Source organism: Pteronotus mesoamericanus, unplaced genomic scaffold, assembly GCF_021234165.1.
Source record: "Pteronotus mesoamericanus isolate MK-2021 breed Mesoamerican mustached bat unplaced genomic scaffold, CSHL_Meso_final scaffold_651, whole genome shotgun sequence".
Taxonomy (NCBI): domain Eukaryota; kingdom Metazoa; phylum Chordata; class Mammalia; order Chiroptera; family Mormoopidae; genus Pteronotus; species Pteronotus mesoamericanus.
In genome coordinates this window covers 17,350,931-17,372,947 of record NW_026555325.1, presented here as the reverse complement: position 1 = coordinate 17,372,947, position 22,017 = coordinate 17,350,931, and the positions used below count along the sequence as shown (strand labels likewise).

The 22,017-nt window shown below is 33.4% G+C and overlaps 1 protein-coding gene across 3 annotated transcripts in view; it reads right to left on the bottom strand.

The window, feature by feature from the left end:
• GALNT13 (polypeptide N-acetylgalactosaminyltransferase 13) overlaps positions 1 to 22,017 on the bottom strand; it is a 593,991-nt gene that overhangs the window by 466,295 nt on the left and 105,679 nt on the right. For all 3 annotated transcript variants that reach the window (XM_054562685.1, XM_054562683.1, XM_054562684.1), the window contains exon 2: positions 8,004 to 8,074. The gene's annotated coding sequence lies outside the window, so the exon portion shown is untranslated. The remainder of the gene's footprint in view (positions 1 to 8,003; positions 8,075 to 22,017) is intronic.

Below are 22,017 nucleotides of genomic sequence, written 5' to 3'. Positions count from 1 at the left end.
AATTTAAAATCCCAAAAAAAAGACAGAATAAAAATAAATTTCTAAATCTAGTATATGTTATTACCAAAAAATCACAGTAAACATCGTTCTTAATAGTAAAATGGTAAAAGTATTCCCTTTGATTTGGATAAAGAATGTCCACTCTCCTCACCTTTATTCAGCGCTATGCTGGAATTCTAGCCAATTCAGTAACACATGACAGAGAAAGAAAAGTATTAAGTTTAATAATTACTAAATAAAATCATCTTTGATCATGTCAAAGTATGTCCAAAAAGTATCCATCCATGTACTATGAAACATAGAGACATTTATTGAAGAAGATGCAAGATGCCAGAAACACTGTACACAGGACAATGATGCCTCAGTCCCCTTCAGAGCAGGTACCTTGGGAACTCACACAGTTCTACCAATCACAATCAGCTGCACTGCTGTATTTTCCTGAATCTCTTTGACATTCTGAAATCTCTTCCACTTCAAAGGTGATTTTAGTTTTGGGAAAAGTCAGAAGTCACAAGGCACCAAATCTGGGCTGTAGTGGGGCTGAGACATCTAGATGATTTGATGTTTCCCCAAAAAACTCTGCATGAGACATGATGCATGAGTGGGCACATTGTTGTGATGAAGGTGCCAATCACCAGTTGCCCATGGCTGTGGCCTTCTGAACCATCCAAATGGTTTCCACAATGGAATGTTTGAGCTGAACGCAAAAACTTGATGCGTATTCCTTGCTCTACTTACTCAGTCATTTTGACTGCAACAGCCACACAGCACACATACTTTTTCAACACTGTCTACTGTCACCACTGACTAGTACAGTGAAGTCATTGTTCACGCACACGCACTCCAGTCCAGTCTCCTTGGCTGTCAGGTTACATCAATATTGCACAAATCATTCCTGTTATATTAAAAATGGTTGGACATTTCCCAGATAGACCTCATACAACATAGTTCGTTATGTAAAACATTCAAAAGAATCTACTAAGAAAATATTGGAACCAATAAGTGACTTTATACTCTGCTGTATGCAAAGTCAATGTAAAAAAATCACATTTCTTTATATAAGAAACACAAAGAAAATAGTTTTAAAAATATATAATAAGCTTAAACTTCATAAAACTTGTAGAAACAAATTAACCACAGTGTACAAGAGCCTTTACTCAGAAAGCCATAAAATGTAATTGAGAGAAATTAAAAAGACCTAATTATGTGAGTATATACGATGTTTATAAATTAATACAGTAATTATGTAATTCTTTAAAATTTTACTTAACAATAAATTGACTTTAATCCCAACGAAAATCACAACTTTTTAAATCAAACTTGAAAAAGTAATTCTAAAATTCATACGAAATGAGGCAAAGTCAAAATGCCTTAAATAAAAACATGGTGGGAGAACTTGTTTTAATAGATATCAAGAATAATTAGAAAGTGACCATAATTAAAATGTGTTACAAGCAGTAAGAAGAGACTAACAGACCAATTTAAAAGAATAGCTGGTCTCTAAAATACAGACATATATGGACATTTAATTTATAATAAAGATGGCACTGAAGATCAATAAGCAAAAGGAAAATCTCAATATGGTTCTGTAACAACTAGATATGCATTTGCAAAGAAAATAGAACTTGACTTCTAACCCAAACCATTCACAAAAATCAATTGTAAGTGAAATGACCTAAATGTAAAAAGGCAGAAAAATAATTGAAATTAAATTTAGAAATTCCTCCTCATCAAAACCTCCATTAAGAAATTGAAGAAGCAAGTCACAGAGGGTAAAAAAGTACTTGCAACATTTAATTGAAAGGGGCTTTTAATCTAGTTATAACTAACATCTGCATATTAACAATTTAAAAAATCAACACAATAGAAAAATAGACAAGAGAAACAGGCAATTTACAAACAATAATATCGATATGTCAATTAAACCACCTATCATAACCACCTTAATTCAAGAGGTGAAGGTAAACTATATTTTCATGAGAATTGCTAAAACTAAAAAGACCTATTTTTCCAAGTATTGGCAAGGATGAAACCATGGGAACTCTTATAAACTACTGATTGGAGTGTAAATTGGTATAACTACTTTGGAAAACTCTTTGACAGTATCTACTAAAATTAAAGATTTCATAAAATTTAACCAAGCAAGTTCATTGCTAAAGTCCAAATGTCCTTCAACAAAACAATGAATAAATCCCTAGTATTTTAAATAAAGGAATACCATACTACACAACAATGAAAATTAATAAGCTGTACAAAAACATTAATGAAACTTAGAAATATATGTTCAAGAAAGAAGACCAGACACAAAACCATGCAGGAAATATAATTATTATATATATAAATTCCAAAAATAAAGCTAAAATAAATTTTGTATTAGGGATGCATGAAGAAGTGTTAAAACTATACTAAAAGCAGGGACATGATTACTACAATAGTCACAAAAATATTATCTGTCAGGGAAGTGATGGAAAAGGAATATTATTTGGGAGGCAGAAAAAGAGGGATTTCTGAAAAGCAGAAAATGTTCTATTTCTTGATTTATGTGATAATTGCTTGTTAATATTAGTGTTTTGTGCCCTTAATGCATAAAAATTCAAAATAAAAAGGCTTAAAATAGCAATAATTCTGTAATTAAATTTTATAGATTAAACATTATAATAGACGAGATGAAGTTCAATTAACGTAACTAATATCTATTAGGAATTTACTGTGTGTTAGGAGTCACTTCAAGTGCTTTCTCTCATTTAACCTTTACAAGATTCAGAAGACATGGTACTACTACTATCACATTTCAAAGGTAAGAGACCTAGGCACAAAGAGCCCACATAACTGACACAGTCTCACAGCTAAGAAGGCCTCACTTGGGGATCTGAACCCATGCATTACTGGAGTTTATGCTCTTTAGCAGTATATTATGCTTCTACAGTGCAAAAAAAGAGACTCTCTATGCTGGGTACACTGGTTTTTTCCCTTGTCAAAACAATGTTTTAGTATGATAGGTAAACTAGATCTAAAATAATTGGCCTTTCATGGGCCCAAAATATTAAATCTTTAATTTAGCACTCTAAACTTCTTTCATTTTCAGCTCTGCTAAGGTAAGAGGAAAAATCATATTAAGATGGCATATTTACTATTCTAATTTACAACTGAGAAATATCATAAATTATTTTTCTCCTGTTGCCAAGCATTGAAGATATACAAGAGATCTGTCACTAACCATAAGAGATATTTCTCCCTAAAAAGTCAAATTTTTCTCCCCTCCCAAAGACTTGACTTAAAGAAAGGGTAAAGGCTTTTTTCTTTTTTATTACATAGTTGTTTTTAATTTCATTTATTTTAAAAATATACATGAAATAGAGGGTATTAAAATCTATGTATTCTGGAGACAGATATTTTTATAATAATTGTTTGAGATAAATAATATAGGTACTTCCTCCTCATTCATTAAACCTTTGAATTATTACACTGTGGAAGAGAGAAAAATGAATGGAATAATTTCTGCTTTTATAATGTTTATAATCTATTATGAAGACAGTTGAATTTATCAATATGATGTCAAAAATAATGAAGGTGAATAGTGTAATGGTTTATAATAATAAAGTCTGTGGAAGCACAATTCTGGCAACAATAATAAGCAAATGCCACTGAAAGGGATGTATAAAGACTATATTTTGAAGTATGTGTGGAACTTGAGTCACAGATGCATGAATATGGGCACAGTGTTAAGAGTGCCAAGTGCATAGAGACAGAAAAATAATTATGTCTGGTATATTTAAAAATTGGTAGGAATTCTACTGTGGTTTGAACAAAGTATGAATTTAAAGGAGAGGTAAACTCTGGGGAGGTGGGGAATGATTCCTCTGACCATTGGCAATATCATTTTCCAGTTTAGTCAGGCTGAAAATATCAGATTTTTTTTAAATAATGTACAGTGGTTACCTGCAGAGATTCTGGAGCTTGACCAGCTGGACTCAAATATCAGCCCTACCATTTTCTTGTTATTTGACCGGGGACAATCTACTTCGCTAAGAGCTGCCTAATTTACTCTTGTGTAAATGAGAATAATTCTACAGTGTCTATGTCTCAAAATTGTTTGAAAGTTAAATTAAATAACAAATATAAATAATTTAAAACAAAGCCTAGTACATACAAATGTCACTCAAGAGTTAATTATTATTCCCTGGCCCTATTTTTTTTTCAAAATCTCACCTGCATCTCTTCCTTCCTCTCCATTCCCACTGCTTGGCCGCATGTACTACCCTCGTCCATTCATTTTCGTATTGCTATTTTTTCCTAATATTGTTCTTCTTGTCTACAAGTCTTCCAACTGGAATCCATCATGAAGACAACTCTCGACTAGTATTTAAGTAAAAAACTTTTTGTTCACAGAATTGACCTTCACAAAATACTCTTGTTTATATAAATTGCGTACCAATTACATTTAAATTCAAATTTCTTACTCTGATTATCAGTATTTTCTGTAACCGGACTCCACCTTTATTTTCCAGTGTTATCTGGTTTTAGTCCAACACAAGAAACTTATCTTCTTGCCAAACTAATTGATTTACCATTCCCTGAACATGAAGTACGCCTCTTCACCTCTAAACCTGGGGATGCCATTCCCTTGACTTCTTTGTTAACATTTTCCCCTCATCAAGACCTAGTGCAAATGCAACCTCCATGATAAAATCTTGAACGAATGCAATTTAGAATTATATCTCCTTTCTTAAATCTCTTCTAATGCTTTATTTTTTTTGCATATATAACCTTTTCAAATTATTTGAAATGGCTTTATTAATTTGATTACTTTCAACTACTCTCATGATACCATAACCTAATAACATACACTTTGCTTTTTGCCTGGGCATATTTTATTTCCTAAAATTGAAGATAGAATTTTCTTAATAGTCATTTTCATCTTTCCGTCCCACTTGCTCTAATACTGAAGAGCATCATGCCTCTCATATTTTAGGAGCATGCAGTAAATATTTATTGAATTAAATGAAATAGAATTACTAAATGTAGTAATTAGCTTTGTCTTTCAGAGACCATATCTTGAAATGGAAAGTAAAAGCATCCTATAAATCTTTCAGTCTTAAAACAAAGTAATGTGAGAATGCAAAAGACTTGAGCCCTTCCTTTTTAGAGCAACAATATTTCATCGTAAATTGGACAATATCTCTCAAGTAAAGTTGGACAATATCTTTCAGGTAAAGTGTTACTGATGGCTTCTTTCAAGCAGTAATGTGTAAAGGGACTGAAATCAGTGGATGGCTGTAATGAAAGCAGATGAAGATCACCAAGGAGTTGAAAAGGTGAAGTATCGGTGTGGCCAAAGTGCGTTAAAGGATGTCCCTGAAAGCTGATATACCAGAAGATGGTGCATAGGGAGGAGAATGAATAAGTCAAACTCTACATTCCAAGCTTCTCTGCATTGCAAAATGTGGCTGAAGGACTGCAAGAAAAATGTGTGGTCAGTCACTTCAAATTCTTAAAAGTAAGACTAATAAAAGCATAAGGTACACTCTCTGACATTAGGGAGGGAGCTTTTTTGATTTTTTAAATTTTCTTTATTCAAACAGCATTTTTCAAGGCAATTGGGCAATTAGCTTTAGATTCCTGAGCTGTCCTATTAACACTTAATATAAGGCAATTGTCATTTGTTTTAGTTGAAAATAAACCACCAACTATTTGTTTACTAAAGAATTCACATGTATGATCTGAGGTTTGGGATCAGTGTTTTTATGCAAATAAAAGAAAGTTAGATCAGCCACAGCATTTCAGTGCTTAACACCCAGGTTAAGAGGATAAGAAAAGAAGCTTTATAATTATATCAATATCAAGCAACATTTTCATGAATGATAGATTTAAACTTTCTGTGCTACACTTTTCTCCTATGAAAATCAGAAATAATAACATACCTACTTCATGACATTTGCTTAGCTTAACTGAGAGGTTGAATGAAAAGAGCATGATACAGAGTAAATGCTTAATAAACATTGTTTTCTTCTCCACATTTCTCAATTTCTACAAATTGTTTAATAAAACATTGGATGAGATTATTCTCCCAAACTATTTGACAATCATTTCATTATTCTTTACTTTGTATTTATTTGCCCTGTCTCCTTCAGAATAAACATTCCAGACTCCATAAATACCTCATAATTGCCCCTCTTTTCTCCAAAAAACACAAAAACACTTTCAGCCTAGGTATATAGGATATATATACACACAATAGGATATATATATATGTATGCTAATTTTATATACTGTGTACAGAGTGAGACAAAAGTATGTATATGGTTGTGAGTACTAGAAACACAGAATTTATTCTTGTATTAATATTTATCAATTATTGCATTATTTTCCACATGACTAACTGTAAACCTACTTTTTCCTCCACCCTGTATACAGATATTTGGCAAAATGGTTTGATTCTTCATTAATAGTTCAAAGAAATAACGATGTCTACTAAAAAGCACCTTGCTCTGTTTATAAAGAAGGCTGAAGTTTAGTTTCTTTTTGAGCATGTCAATCAACAGTATTGACTGAATAACTTTGTTGTGTTTATATGTTGTGTTTATATGTGTTTATATGTTGTGTTTATATAACTTTATATGACATGATTATGAAGCTATGATGCTTATTGACAAACATACTTGAATTAAAACATATAAATAACTCAATTCCAATTTAATAACAACTAACATTTATTGAACATTTACTCTGTACCTAGAACTGTGCTATACTTTATATGTGTTATCTCATTTGCCATAAATGAGGTAGTTCCTAATCTTACACCCATTTTTAAAAAAATTAAGTAATTTATTCAAAGTCACATAGCTAGTAAATAATAAATCCAGGATTTAAAGCTAGGTGGTATGTATCCAGAGTCTAAATTCTTAACCCACTACACTATGCTGCCTTTTTTCTCCTTGAAGTAGTTGTATTTGGAGAAAACGTACAGACATCAATGCTGCCATCATTGATTCTACCTTTTTTGGAAATTCTATTTATACTTGTATTCCAGAGGAATTTGGGCATAGGGAGGCCAGGAATTGATGCTTTAATGGTGCCTTCTATCTCTAAAATAATAATATGGTAGCATTTAATTGTGCACTTGTATTTAATGAATGAAAGAAGACCCCTGGAGAACTTCAAAATTCTAATTCTAAACATTTTTATATAAGAATAATTTAGGTGATTTATAATCTTTATTTAAAGAAATTACATTTTCACTTATTTCTTACTAGTTCAAAACAGTTTAAGTATTAGAAAGCATCATTTGAAATGAAAGCAAAACATGATAGACAAACAGCAAAAACCTTGAACATTTTTAGGATAATGTTTAAGTAAAACAAAAACCCAAAGAAATAATCAGAACATGTTAGAACATTTAAAAATATTCAGGCTCTTAAATATAAGTTGTTTAACTTTTTCTGTTATTGGCAGAGGCAATTTTTTTTTAAGTCTTGTGTTCAAAGCCCAGATTCATCACTTTGAATAGATATTGAGCAATGTATTAAAACTTCTTGAGTCTTGGGTTTCTTCTTTATAAAATATAAATAAAAATAATAAACTTAAAATATTTGGGATAGAATTAAAGGAACTATGTATAAATTACCTGATATGTAGCAAATCTTAATTCAATACTACTTTTTAAAATTTCCGTATCAACACTGGCTAAAATAACACTAATTTTTTCCTTCACTCTTCTCCACATATGATTAAGAAAAAATAAATATTAAGTAATATATAAGAAATACTGAGGAAGTTATGTACATAGAACAATAGTAAAATCAGTTATTAGAAATCTTGAAATTATACAACTTAACCACAACTAGCAAATAGCTCATCAAATTTTTTGTATTTTACACACATTTTTCTTCAATATTCACAAATATCAAGAACTATAAATAGAAATGTGTTCTTTTATGACCGCCTGCCAAATTCATTTGGCATGACTGCAATTGAGTGGGAAAGTAAAAATACATATTACTTACTGTATGTGGTACTTGGCAATTTCAAAATGATTTGCAAACATTCATCCTCAAAATACTCCTACAAAATGCATCTGTGAAAAGAAAAAAAATCCAAAAGAGTAAGCAATTTTCCAAGGTCACAGAAACACTAATCCAGACCAATGCACACTTGGACACTACATACTTAACATACTGAAATAAGATTTTGCAAAATACAGATTATATATTTTGCGAAGTATAATGGGCTGATAAATAGAAATATTCCTAACTGTTCTAAACATCATTAAAGGAGGACATTCTTAAGTAAGATGGGCAAGTCTGAACATTGTCTTCAGAATTATATACGAGAAACACAATGCCCCCAGAACATGGCAGAACAACATAAAGCAATTCAAAAACATGAGGTGTTTGCAGGTTAAATTTAATTGGAGTTTTGAGTTGGTTATTAAAATATTTCAAGTTTTTAAAGTGCACTTTTGTCTGACATATGAAGATCTCTGATATAGAAGAGAATTTTGCTTGATTTATCCAGAGAATTGCATCAATTCACTTTGTAATTACATGTCAATTCTAATTGAAGATCAGGCACTGAGAAAAATGCAGGAATGCCATTCACATGCCTCATAAAAATACACAAACATCCATTTTCTTTTTTCAGAAAGTCAATAATTATAGGCAGAAAGTTATTTATCAGAATTTATTAATTAAATTGCTTGTTTTAGAGGAAAGGTGTTGGGAAGAGCACATTAATTTTAAAGTTCAAAACATTTCAACCTAAATGACATACTGTGTTTTAGGGTATACTGTTTTATAAAAGAACTGTACAAATAAACAAAATAAAACACAACCTAATGATAATTTTTTAAAAAACCTTTAAAGCACAATATGTTGTTTCAAATAGATTAAACACTATATGGATAATACAAATAAAATTCCCCTTTGCAGCAAGCATCTTTTGAGTACTATTAGTTCTCAACAACCAATAGAATTTCTGCCCAAAGAGATTTGGTTCTTTACAATACTAAAAAGAAATACCAGTTTATTAATACAGAAGGTTTGCTTTTGTGTTCACCAAAACAAGTTGTAACCAAATCAACAGCTCAACAAACAGAACAAACATTGAGCTGAAAGTCTAATTTACCTTCCTGGAGTGTGTATAAAACACACAGGATGGCAAAATCCTTTACCCGGCACAGTAGAACTTCACTAATGGTCAACACAAGGCCTCTCAAACAAGAGGAAACTATAGATGTTGTTGGCACATTTAGAGTTAAATGTCAAAAATAAAAATAAAAAATTTGGAAGAAACTATAAATATTTTTAATTTAATTTTTTGAAGTTTAAAACTTAAAGCTTAGTCAAAGATGAAAATTCATATAATTTCAATAGAATTATAAAGTCGTAACATCAGCAGATCTGTATGTTTCTTTATGCTTTAGCATGTTCATCTTCGTAGGCAAGAGAACTAAAGTTAACACTGATCAGGTGACTTCCCCAATTTGACACAACTGATAAAAGGTGATCGTGGGCTCAGAACCAACTTTTCTTATCCAATTACTTCTCACTATAAGCTCTGTTTGTCGCTCCATTACATTCAGAGTAGAGGTGGAAATTGGGGTGGAATAACCAAATATAGCTTACTGACATGGTTTGTTTAATTGAAACAATGGATTTAAAAGTATTTTTTAAATATTCAAAATTAGAAGATTTCTCATAAGAATCCTTATTTCTAGTTTTTTGGAAAGAGCAAAGATTTTGTTAGGCTGAGTTCACAGTCTCCAGAGAACACAGAAATGGTTGTCCCAGTTGGACGACACATATTTTCTGCACTCAGCTATCTCCTACTTTTGCAAGCTGTTGTCTACTCTGTCATTTTCAAACACTGGGGTGTTTTGTTCCTGACCTCTACCTTCCAACTACAATCATACCTCTTTGCTGTGAAACTGGAGGACTATCCTTAATTATGCTCAAAAGCTTATTTCATTAGTTGAAGCAACTGCTTATGAATACATTTTTCTGGATTCTAATAGGTGTTATTGCTTAGTGCTGATTATTTTAATATATATATAGGGTCTGGCACAAATAATTCCCCTTTTTTATTACAACATCTTTTATTACAACATTATAAGCATGTAATTCTGTAACATAACAATATCACACTCAAGTACACCATATGACATTTTAGGTGAAATGTTCACATTAAAACTATAAATTATTACACCCATATTCCCCTACCAACCACATTCAAGCAGGCATTACTTCTGTTGGACCCTGTACATGTTTTAAAATTTCATGTGCTTGAATTTCCATTAGTCTAAATAATTTTTAAAGCTAAGGAAGAAATTTAAAACACAATTGATTTGATGCAAATCAAAGAAGTTATCTACAATATGACTTTACCATGAACCCACCTCTCAGAGTCTTTTGGATTGATACGTGTGCCATTTGATAAAAGAGTAGGGAAAAGCCCTTAAATTTAACTAAATAAACTAGTTTAAGAGAATGCAAACCACTTAAAGGTAAGGCTATCCAATCCACCCACACATTCTGGTTACCTCATGGCATATTGTAAATAACTTGAAATAACACTATGTTTTGTGGAATGCTTTAAAAATATGGACTTGGAATTTCTGGATAATAATAGGGGTAATAGCAGCCACCTAAATCTGAAACATTTCACAAATTGAGCAAAATATATACAGCCAACAAAAAATAAATAAATAAATAATCCGCACAAATCCTAGGTCTTCAGTGTAACTGAAAGTTGGAGAATAATAAAAATGTTAAATTACCTATACACAGAAAATTAAATGCCAACTTTTAACAGAGCTACCTTTTAGGCCCCATTATATGTATTTCAGGGATCTAAGTGGTCCAGAAAAAGTGTGAGGAAGAAAAAAAAGAGAGAAACAAAGGTTCTAATAGTGACACAAAACTTACTCTCAGAAAGTCCACAAAAACTATTAAAATACTGAAAAACTACCCTGGCATATTAGAACATGGACACAGGAAGGAGACCTAGAAGTATGGAATTCAAGGTAACAATACTTTTCCTGGGGGAGGGGTAAGGCATTTAAAAACGATGAGCATATGTCCAAAGGACATAGGATCTAACTTCAAAAGCTCTCACCAATCAAATCTAGGACACTTGGAAAACGAAAATAAATAATAAACATAAAGAATTAAAATTCATTACAGAAATTAAAATATAAATAAAGAAATAAAGTGCAAAAGGAGAAGAAAACCCTTCCCTTATATAGAATGCCACTTAAAATATATCAGTAGATGTGTTGGTGGGGTTAGATCACCATTGGGCAAACGTTATAGTTAAATGATTCAGTTAAGAAAATATTTGTGAATCAGCACTTGTGGGAAAGTATGATGATGAACAAGATGCTTCCTTAGTTTTAAAGTATCTTCCCACAAATCACCTACTAGTTACAAAGAGAAAAATAGAAACTTTCAATAGAGAAACTTGGTAAGAGACCACCTACATGAAATTATCAAAGACAACATCATCAATAATATGAAAGTACATATGATGTGCCTCCAAGTATAATGGACTTGAGAGGGACACAACATCACTTGTGGCATATCTGTCAAAAATGCACAACCTGAACCAATCATTAAGAAATTTCTGGCAAACACAAATTGAGAAAAAGTTCAAATATTATCTGGCCTGACCCCAATGAGGAAATTCTGAAAATATGTGGCTTGACCTCTTCAAATTCAAAATCATTAAAAACTGAAGAACTGTTCCAGTTTAAAGGAAGTTTAAAGACAAGACAACCAAATGCATGTGTGTTCCTAGATGTGCTGAGCTACGTATTATCTTGTTAAAATGAATTTCTTATTTTCCATAATTGTACTGTGCTTATATATATCACAGTATCCTTATTCTCTGGAAATACACACAAGAATACCTAAATTCAAGAAGTGTGATGTCTGCACCTTATTCTAAAATAATTCAGGGAAAAATGATATATATGTATGTATATGTATGTATATGTATGTGTATATATGTACAGAAGTGGGCAAAAGGAGGTTTACAGTTGTGAATACATGAAACAGACTTTATTCTTGGATTATTATTTATTTGTATTTAAACGGTAAACCTCTTTTTGCTCACCCCTGAAAGTATGTTATTATGTAAATGGACAAACAGGTTGAAAGAATCTTAAAAAAAAAATTCACTGAAGCTGACTGCAGCCTCTCATAACAATGCCAGCTGGTACACCAATACAGGTGGGTTCCTGGAAAACCCTCCTAGCAGTAGAAGCCCGTACTACAAAGAGGCACTCCCTTCACAAATTAATTCCGGTTTTTGGGGGGTCCCCCATCGTATAACTATTCTGTGTTTATTTTCAGACTCTTAATTAAAGAATTAAACCATATGAATTGTTTTATAATTAGGTCTTCCTTTTTTTCTCTGGCCAGTGTGGCTCTTGGTGGGTTGGGCATTATCTGGGTCAGGGCATATGCCTGGGTTGTGGGTTCGGCCTCAGTTGGGTATGTTCAAGAGGCAACTGATCAATGTTTCTCTCTCTCTCTTTTTCCCTTCCTTTCCCTCTTTCTAAAAATACATACATAAAATCTTTAAATCCTCTTTTTACTTAATTGTATCTTTTTGTGGCAATATCATGCTTATCAATATAATGCATAATCATTTTGTTGATTGTATCCCATACATGCAATCATTTAGATTTTTTCATATAAGTTATCAAATATCTGTACCAAAAATTAAAAACACCACAAAGGTCCTTTTCTATATATCTTCTGCCATAGAGTGATTGTTCCATTAAGGCAGTGATTTTCAACCTTTATTATCTCATGGCACACATTAATTACTAAAATTGTGTGGCACACGGAAAACTACATTTTTTGGCGATCTGACAGAAAAAAAGGTATAATTTTGATTCATTCACCACAGATGGCTTTGCCGTGTTGGCTGTTGTCATTTTCTATTTGACAATACAAATGAGAGGTCAGTACCCCTGACTAAATAGGTACTGCATGTTTTAAAAATTCTTGCAGTACACCAATGTGCCTCTTGCTGCTTGCACAATAGTTGGAAATCATTGCCTTAGGATAAAATACCCAGCAGGAGAATTGCTGGAAAAATAGTATGCAGCTATTAAGACTTGTAAACTATGTTTAATTAATATAAATGCATGAAATTAGTATTTTAACAATACCACCAACAGATTATATTTTGCAATGCCTACAGCTAGTAGCAGTTGTGACATACATAGTATTTGGTGACTATCTATGCCTGTTTGGTCCTGGCTCTTCATACTGTCATGTCTTAAATTGAGTTGTATGCATTCTTGATATTACACATGTTGAGTTTAATTGCCTTTTTAAATGTCTTTAAAGAGATTACCCAACAATTGGACATTAAATTAAAGAACTGTTTATATGGACAGGGAAGGAAACAGAGCAGCTTTATTAAGTAATTATTTTTGGAGGAACTAACATAATTCCTTTTTTTTTGTACAGTACTTTGTAGAATCTAAATAACGAAAACATCCACAAATAGATGAAAATGTACTACAGTCTTAAAACTGAGAACAAACAAAAGGATTGATTATTACATGACAAGTGATATAAGTGAAGGCAGGAAACACTGCAGATTCCCCTGAATTATCCAAGCAGCAATATCAGGTCTCATTTGAAATATATAGCAACAAAGTGTCAGACTGCCTAGGAATTACAATATTTTTGCACTAGATATATGATTTACTTTTCATTACACTAGATATTACCTTTTTCTTTTTAAGGGTCATTTCAATCAATGGTTCTCATCAATCTTCAACTTAATTCAGCCACTTTTCTTGCTTCCTATTCCACTTCGAATTCTCACAGATTCCTAGAGAGTTAGCAACTTTCCTACTCTATAGATTCCATATTGGTATTCTCAAAGTCTGGAGATCAGTACAAATATCATTCAGTATGAGTATTCAATAAACCCTTCTGGAGTTTACTTGGTCTGTCCAGGCAGGTTACCGATTCAATGACAAATAATAAGCTATAGCCCTCCCTTTATACTAGACTACATTTTCTTCACTGGGTGATGAGAATGTGTATGAGACAAAAACTAAACCTTATTGAAGAGAAGATATATGAACTATTTTTAATTTTGTTTTTAATTTACAGTTTACATTCAGTATTATTTTGTATTATTTTCAGGTGTACAGCATAGTGAAGATATATGAACTTTTGCTTCCCCTCATATATGCCCTGTCATTGTGTAAGAGAATAAAATTAGATTAACTCACAGTAATTTACTTCTCTCAAGGTCATGTTGCTTCTTATCCCCATTTGTTCTGTTCTATGAGGTGTATGAAAATCAATGGCCTTTTTGATTTATTCCATTTTTTATATCAAAGCAAAATGATTAATATATAACTGCTAAAGTTATCACCAGTATGTCCACCCACACCTATTTTCATTAGAACTTCAAGAACCCTAAGCTAAGTCCCTTGCACACTTTCTATTGTAAATGTGACTTGATAATAATCATGTAACAATTTCAATTGTGAAATGTATGACAAATCAGAATCTCCTGAACGTTGTACGTCAGTTAAATGTAATCCTCCTGAAGCCCATTAGACAACTTGTAGCAGCACATAATTCCATATCTGGTCTATTCCATGATTAAATGCCTAGGTAATGCCTTGACCAAGATCCAGGACATCTTTGTCCTTTGATTTCTGACAGTGTGTGTGTATACCACACACAGTGTCTATGTTATGGTGTTCCCTAACTGAAAACTGTTTCATCACCTCTTTTCTATACTCATCCATTTGGGTGGAAGTGGAGACCTGTTTCCTAACCCAAGTGCATTCTCAGTCAACTCTTTGTTTCCTTTATTTTTTTAATTGAATGTTTGTTTATAGCTGGCAAAGTGCCTGTTTCAAACTTTGACCAACCTCTCTATATAAAGAGTTGTGAATGCGTTCTCCTTTATCATCTGCTCCTATCCACCTGAAGAGAAATGAAAAAATGTTGCTTCCTTCATCCTTTGAGGTGAAGTTTTGCCTAACACACTCCACCCCACCCTCAGCAAATACATACTAAAGCATAGAATATTTTACATTCTTCATGTCATTATTTTCTAGTCTCTGTAGAAAATTTAACTTTTCCTTTTTATGTCCCTATCTTTTGACCTCTTCCACTTCTGTGAAGCTATTCTAAGAACTAATTAGAGATACAGGCAAAAATTTGTGTTCAGAGAATTTCATCAGTGTCATTCATAACATTTGCAACTGTAAATCCTTAAAAGTAACTGGAGTGTCCAACAATTAGGGATTTACTAAATAAGTTGTGATTTGCGCAGCTGACAGATGCCATGCAGTCACAAAAGTCATTATTCACATAGTATTTATTTACCTGTAGAAATCTGCAATCTACATTTTTATTTTTTTTAAGATTTTATTTATTTATTTTTAGAGAGGAGAAGGAAAGGAGAAAACAAGGAAGAAAAACATCAATGTGTGGTTGCCCCTTGGATGCCCCCTACTGGAGACCTGGCCTGCAACCCAGGCATGTGCCCTTAGACTGAGAATTGAACCGGAGACTCTTTGGTTCACAGGCCAGCGCTCAATCCACTGAACCATAGCAGCCAGGGCTATATTTTTAAAACAACATAAATACTTCTTAAGATGATATGATGAATAGTAGCAATTATGCAAATAATTATAAATATATACACATGTATTTACATATATACATATATGTATAAAATTCAGGAAGATTGCAGGACTATATAACAAAGTGTTAATTATCTCTGAATTGTGTAAATATATAAGCAATATTATTTTTTATTTTATACTTTTCTTAATTTTTCAAATCATCTGCAAAAATATATATCATGTTATAAAGTCCAAAAAGAGAAAGCACTAGTTTAAAAATTCAGAAAAAACAAAAGCAACACAACACATAAGTAAGAATCAAACAGCTGTACATCAGGCAGAACTTCAGCATTAAAAGTACTGGTAACTAGTATAGACAAAATTGGGGGATAATTAGGCAATAAAAATCGTCAAAAATTAATAAAATATGATTTTTGATATAATGTGGCTAAACCTGCCAGTTGCCACACTAATATCTATTCTTTCCTCCATTAATTGCTAGGTGCACCTTGATGCTCTTTCGCCTATGTGTGCCAGAAATGTAGGTATAACAGTTAGAACTCTAGCAGTTTTGAGTTCATAAATCTTAGGCTACAAGGATTCAAGATCCCTGGTGGCATTATAGAGCCATCTGATCAAGCTTGGACTACCAAAATCAAGATTTCAAAATTCTTGAGAGAAACATAATGCAGCAATTTATTTAGGCCACTTTGAACATACACTGAAAACTTCTAAATGATACATATTATCTAAGAATATGAAAGTAAGAATAAAGAAAATGTTTCACTGTCATGGATTTAATGATTACTTGAGCAACATATAGATTACCAAATATTAGGGTTCATAAATCAAGTCATACTTAAACAGACGAAAAACTTAAAGAAGTTTAGAGGAGGGAAATACGAATAATTAACATTTAAAGAATTGGAATACATTAAAAACAACTCTAACAGAGAAATTGATAGTCCATAAAAGAAAATCTTTAGTATTTTAATTATATTTAGTTTTATGAAGGATCATTTTTAAAATAGATTCCAAGTAATAAAATAGCTTTAACAGTAGGAGGACAGATTATATTATACATAAAAATGAATTTTCAGAAACTGAAGATTGTTTATATATTAGTTATTTTAAAACAAAACCTAAGTTTAACTGGGGCCTTTCAAATACAAGGCCCAATTAGACTTGTGTGTAAATATGTGATGAACTTTAAGTAGAGAATGTGTTAGCATTATATTATGCCTTTTGGTGAATATTTGTGCACTCTTCATAAGGTATGCCATTGTTTAAACTTATATTTGCATTTACTTCTTTTAAGAATAAGTTAAATTTGATTGAAAATGCATCCCTTACTCCATTACAGCACCAAAATATATGGTGTGCCAGCCTGTACCTTCCAAAGATGGCTTTAATATCTCCCGCCCCACATGCTCTTCTGCATTGTGACCTAGACATTCCCTCATCACGAAATAAAGCTATTTCTTTACTTCCTGAACTCTGAGCAGGCCCTGGGAATCATCTGACCAAGAGAATATTGTGGAAGCAATAGTGTACCAGTTCTAAAGTAGATTTTAACTGGCCAAGCATCTCCTATTTCCTGACTCACGGAGCCCCCCGCTGCCATGTAAAACGTGCAGGCTACCCTACTGAAGAGAGAGGCCATGTTGAGGAATGGGGCATCAGACATAAGAGTAAGGAAACCGTACTGGACATCCAGTTCATCCAGCCTTTCGATTTCTCCTGCCCTAGCCACCATGGCAACTGCATGAGACACACCAAGTGAGGATATTCAAGCTTATCCCCGTAAACCCACAGAACTATGAGAGATTAAAATAAATTGCTATTTTAAGTCATTCATTTTCAGGATAATTTCTTGCATAGCAATAAGATAATCAGAAAAATATAACCATCCCAGAATCTAAAATGTAAAGTACAATGCAATAATCTGGCCTCTTTTATTTACTTATGTATCTGAAATTATATATATGAACACATACTGCCAGAATGTGGATTGTTTGCAGGGTAATTAACCTCCCTATTTTTGTTTCTGTCTCTACATCTCCCAATACAAGGTATTTCCAATAAAAATGGTCTCCAGTGTTTTTTTGGCTGTTGTTTGTACACTAACATGGATATTACACATGTGTGTGTGTGTGAGAATGCCACGGTCTGTCCAGAAAGTATTCAGCCATGTAATATGAAAAACACACACATTTATTGAAGAAGACACAGGATACAAGAAACATTATACACAGTACAATGAGACACCCTAGTCCCTTTCCAAAGCAAGCACCTTGGGACCTCACAGTTCTCCAAATCGCCATCAGCTGGCCTGTCATATTTTCTTGAATCTCATCAATGGTCTGAGATTTTAGTTTTGGGAAAAGCAGAAGTTGCAGGGCACCAAATCTGGGCTGTAGAGGGACTGAGTCCCCTGGGCGATTTGATGTTTTACCCAAAAACTGCAAAGCATGTGATACATGAATGGGAGCATTGTCATGATGAAGCTGTGAATCACCAGTTGCCCATAGCTGCGGCCTTCTGCATCATCCAAATAGTTTCCACGGAGGAATGTTCAAGCTTAATGCAAAATTTGATGCAGATTCCTTCCTCTGTTTGCTCAGTCATTTTGAATGCAACAGCCAACGGAGTCTACTGCCCCCACTGACTAGTACAATGAAGCTGTCATTGTTCACCCATGTGCACTGGCTGTGCACAGGTTACATCCATGTCACACAAACCATTCTCATTATGTTATCAATAGCTGGACTTTTTCCAGATAGACCTTGCATATAAAAATATGCATATGTTTTACACACACACAGACACTCAGAGCATTTGGGGGCCATTCAGCCTATAATATAGAATATGTAGCAGAAAACATGAATGCTGTTCCTATGTGAAAAAACTGTCAATGTAAAAAGCAGTTTACCGATCAAAAAGAATATATGCACCACTATGTTCACAGCAGTGTTATTTACAATATCCAAGATCTGGAAACAGCCCAGGTGCCCTTCAGTAGATTAGTCAATGAAAAGCTAATGAGAATCTCACTCATTTGTGGAACCTAATAAACAAATAAACTGATGAACAAAATATGACCAGTACCATGGATCCATGGAAGAGAATGACTAATCTTAAAGGGGAGAGAGTTGGGGAGACTGCAAGAGATTAACAAAGAACATATATGCATATATGCATAATCCATGGACACAGACAAGAATGTGGTAAAGGCAGGGGAGGGGAGAGGCAGGCAAAATGTGGGAGGGAATGGGGACATTTGTAATAGTGTCAACAATTTAAAAAATCAGTTTAAATTTCTTTTCTGCATTCCTTCAAACCAGAACTAAGACAAATAACACCAATGAGAAAAGTTACAGGTATCAAATTTAAGCTCAGCACAAGGTAACACTCTCTTATTGTGAAGAATACTAAAATATACTGGGCTGCCCTAAAAAAAAGGGCCAAAGGAAAAGTTCAAGAAGTTGAATGTCCATTCTCCAGGAATGTTGAAAGAGACTTCAAATAACGGATAGAGGTTAGAATTAAATACTTCTTAGGCACTCTCTTGAACCCACAATTTTGATAAATTTGTGGTGATTATCTTCAGAATAGGTAACACAAATATTCCTTTATACCACCATGTTCCAGAAAAAAATACCAGGATTGTCACAAAGATTAACTCAATAAAACATCATTAATTTCATAAGTCTCCATCTTACTGAATCAATATTTAACACTTTTTCAACACATTGATTGAATGACTCGCTATATTATTGACTTTGGTAGATCTCAGGGGAACAATAAAAAAATGTGATGCCTCCATTGTGAAAAAGCTTACAATTTAAAATAGACAAATGAGGACACAACTAATCATGGTGATAACGTGGCTTAAGTTAGCAACTGCAACAGGAACAAAGGGCTATGGAATCAGAAAAAAATAGAATAAAATTCTGCCTTCAAGCTTTAGGAAAGTACTTTTAAAAGGGTTGTCACTTGAGCTGACTCTTGAAATGAAGAGATAGGCAATTAAAGCCTGAAAAGCAGTGTGAGCAAAGAAGCAGAGTCATGGACATTTATGGCACATCCACATAATGGAGAAGTAACTCAGTGAATCCTGCAAATGTTACATTAGATGGGAGTAAAAGAAGAGATATGAGGCTGCAAAGGTCATTTGGGATAGATTTCTATGAAGGTTCTTCAATGATATGCTAAAAAATTTAAAATTTAAACAACAGAGCTTTCAAAGGTTTTTACAATGAGGAGTTACATGCTCAGAACAGTAATTGAAGAGACCCCTCCATTGGCAACATGTAGTATATAATGGACTACACAACATGGGCCACCTTTATTTTAAAGAAATATGTCAGTGTTCGGTTTAAACTAGACACAACATGACTGAAGACAGGTGGGGTGACAGGATCACCCTCAAGATCCCTTTCAGTCTTACACCCTGTGACTCATGTCCCTTGTGAAGCAAAGGAGTTCCAGACATTCTTATAAATGACAGAGGTGGTAGGACTCTTGGGCCACTCTGGTGAAAATCATAAAGACATTTCTATTTCAAACACCCAATGAGTTAAACAAGAAGTATATAAAGTGCACAATCTTTGACTAGCTGACAATGGAATCTGAAAGGAAAAAAATCACAAGGAAGACATTAAAGTAACACAGTGGAAAGACACATTCAACTATCCTACTGGGAAAACCAGATAAAAATTTGATTGACCTAAATCCTTTTTGGCCTGCATCATTTTCCAAAGTAGCATCTACTGCCTTGAAAGGCCCAGGGGACCTATCTGTACATGTACAATTTAATTAAGTGCATGCAGTAAGAACTTAATTGTGTAGGGCATTTTGCTAGGTACAGCACAAAAAGAATTGTGTTAAACTGCCTTCTTGAATTTCATAATCTACAAAAGACAGATACATGTGGATATGCACCTACAATTTAGGAAGACGGGTGAAAGGGTTGCTTAAACTACAGGAACAGGCAAAAATATGCATACTTACACTGACTGCTTCATGAGCTTCAATAAATGGGACAACACCCTGATAGGTCCATTTGAGGGGAAATGTGGCTAAAGGTCAGAAAATAAATGCCAGTGACCATCTCACTCCTGAGACTTGCTATAAGGAAAAAGGAAAACTCTGCCCAATTCAGCTTTAACAGCACTGGAAGGCAAGGTCAGTGAAGCAGTCCAAGGCACGACATGCCAAGGAACTGCAGGTACTTGAAGGGAGAAGGGAGAGGCCCACCAGGGCATAGTGTCAATCTGGGGATAAAAGCTCCTTTTCTCTCCTTCCTTCCTTCCTTCCTTCCTTCTTTCCTTCCTTCATTTTTGGTGTTGGTGTTAGGCTACTCCAATAAGCACAGTTGTCCTTGCAGAGGGAGATCTATATTATGAGTGCCATCAAAAAGGTAAAAAAAAAAAGTTTATTTCAAATAAACAGAAGATATAAACCTGGATTAAGAAAATAACATGTTAAAAAGTTAGAAATTGGGGTGCAGTGTACATTTTATCCCTGAGACTAATACAGGATGTGTGACATCACAACTCTTAAGTCCTCAGAATGACTTGCTTGATGGCAATTAGCCAAGCATGTCATCAGATCAAAATACCAGATACTAAAGAACCTCACTGTCCTTGAAGACCCTGCTCAGTGGTGAATGAACAAAGGAAACACATATTTTCCTATAAAATAGTCATGAATAACACAGCAGGAACACATTCATTAAAAAGTATGGAGCAGAAAGAGTAAAAATTCTACAGAATAACAATATGTAATGTAGTGATGTGCTCATGATTCATAAACCTATAATACTGTTCATATAGAAAGTTGACATTTATATTTGTTTATGGTATACGCAGCCCTTTTTTGACAGAAAAGTGTGGCCTTATAAAACCATGTAGTTCTGTTTTGCAGATGTTTTTCTTCCCTGTATGAGGGAATAACCCTCAGAAGCAAGAATAAGAAAATCATCTTTTTAATAGTATGAGAATCCAGGAAGGCAGAGGCTTGACAGAAAACAAGCAGAAGTGCAAGACACATGAAAAAGAGGATTTTGCCTAGTGGATCCCCAGAGTGTCAGAATTGCAAAATCACTCAGTAATTGCAGGAGGTGAACATGAACCCATTCCTAAAAAACCATTTGTTAGTATGTGCCCTTTAATGAAAGTTTGGAGGTACTTGATCTTGCATTTACATAGTGCATTAAACTAAGTAGATCACCAAACCACTGGCCAGATTTATTAATTGATTATGTATGCTGGCTGCTTAAGCAGTAATCATTCCATGCACCAATAAAGTATTAAAATGTGGCAACATTTTATTGGCCCACAATTTTATATATGAAGTTATTATGAGATGTAGCTATATGGCCAATTAAAAGTACATGG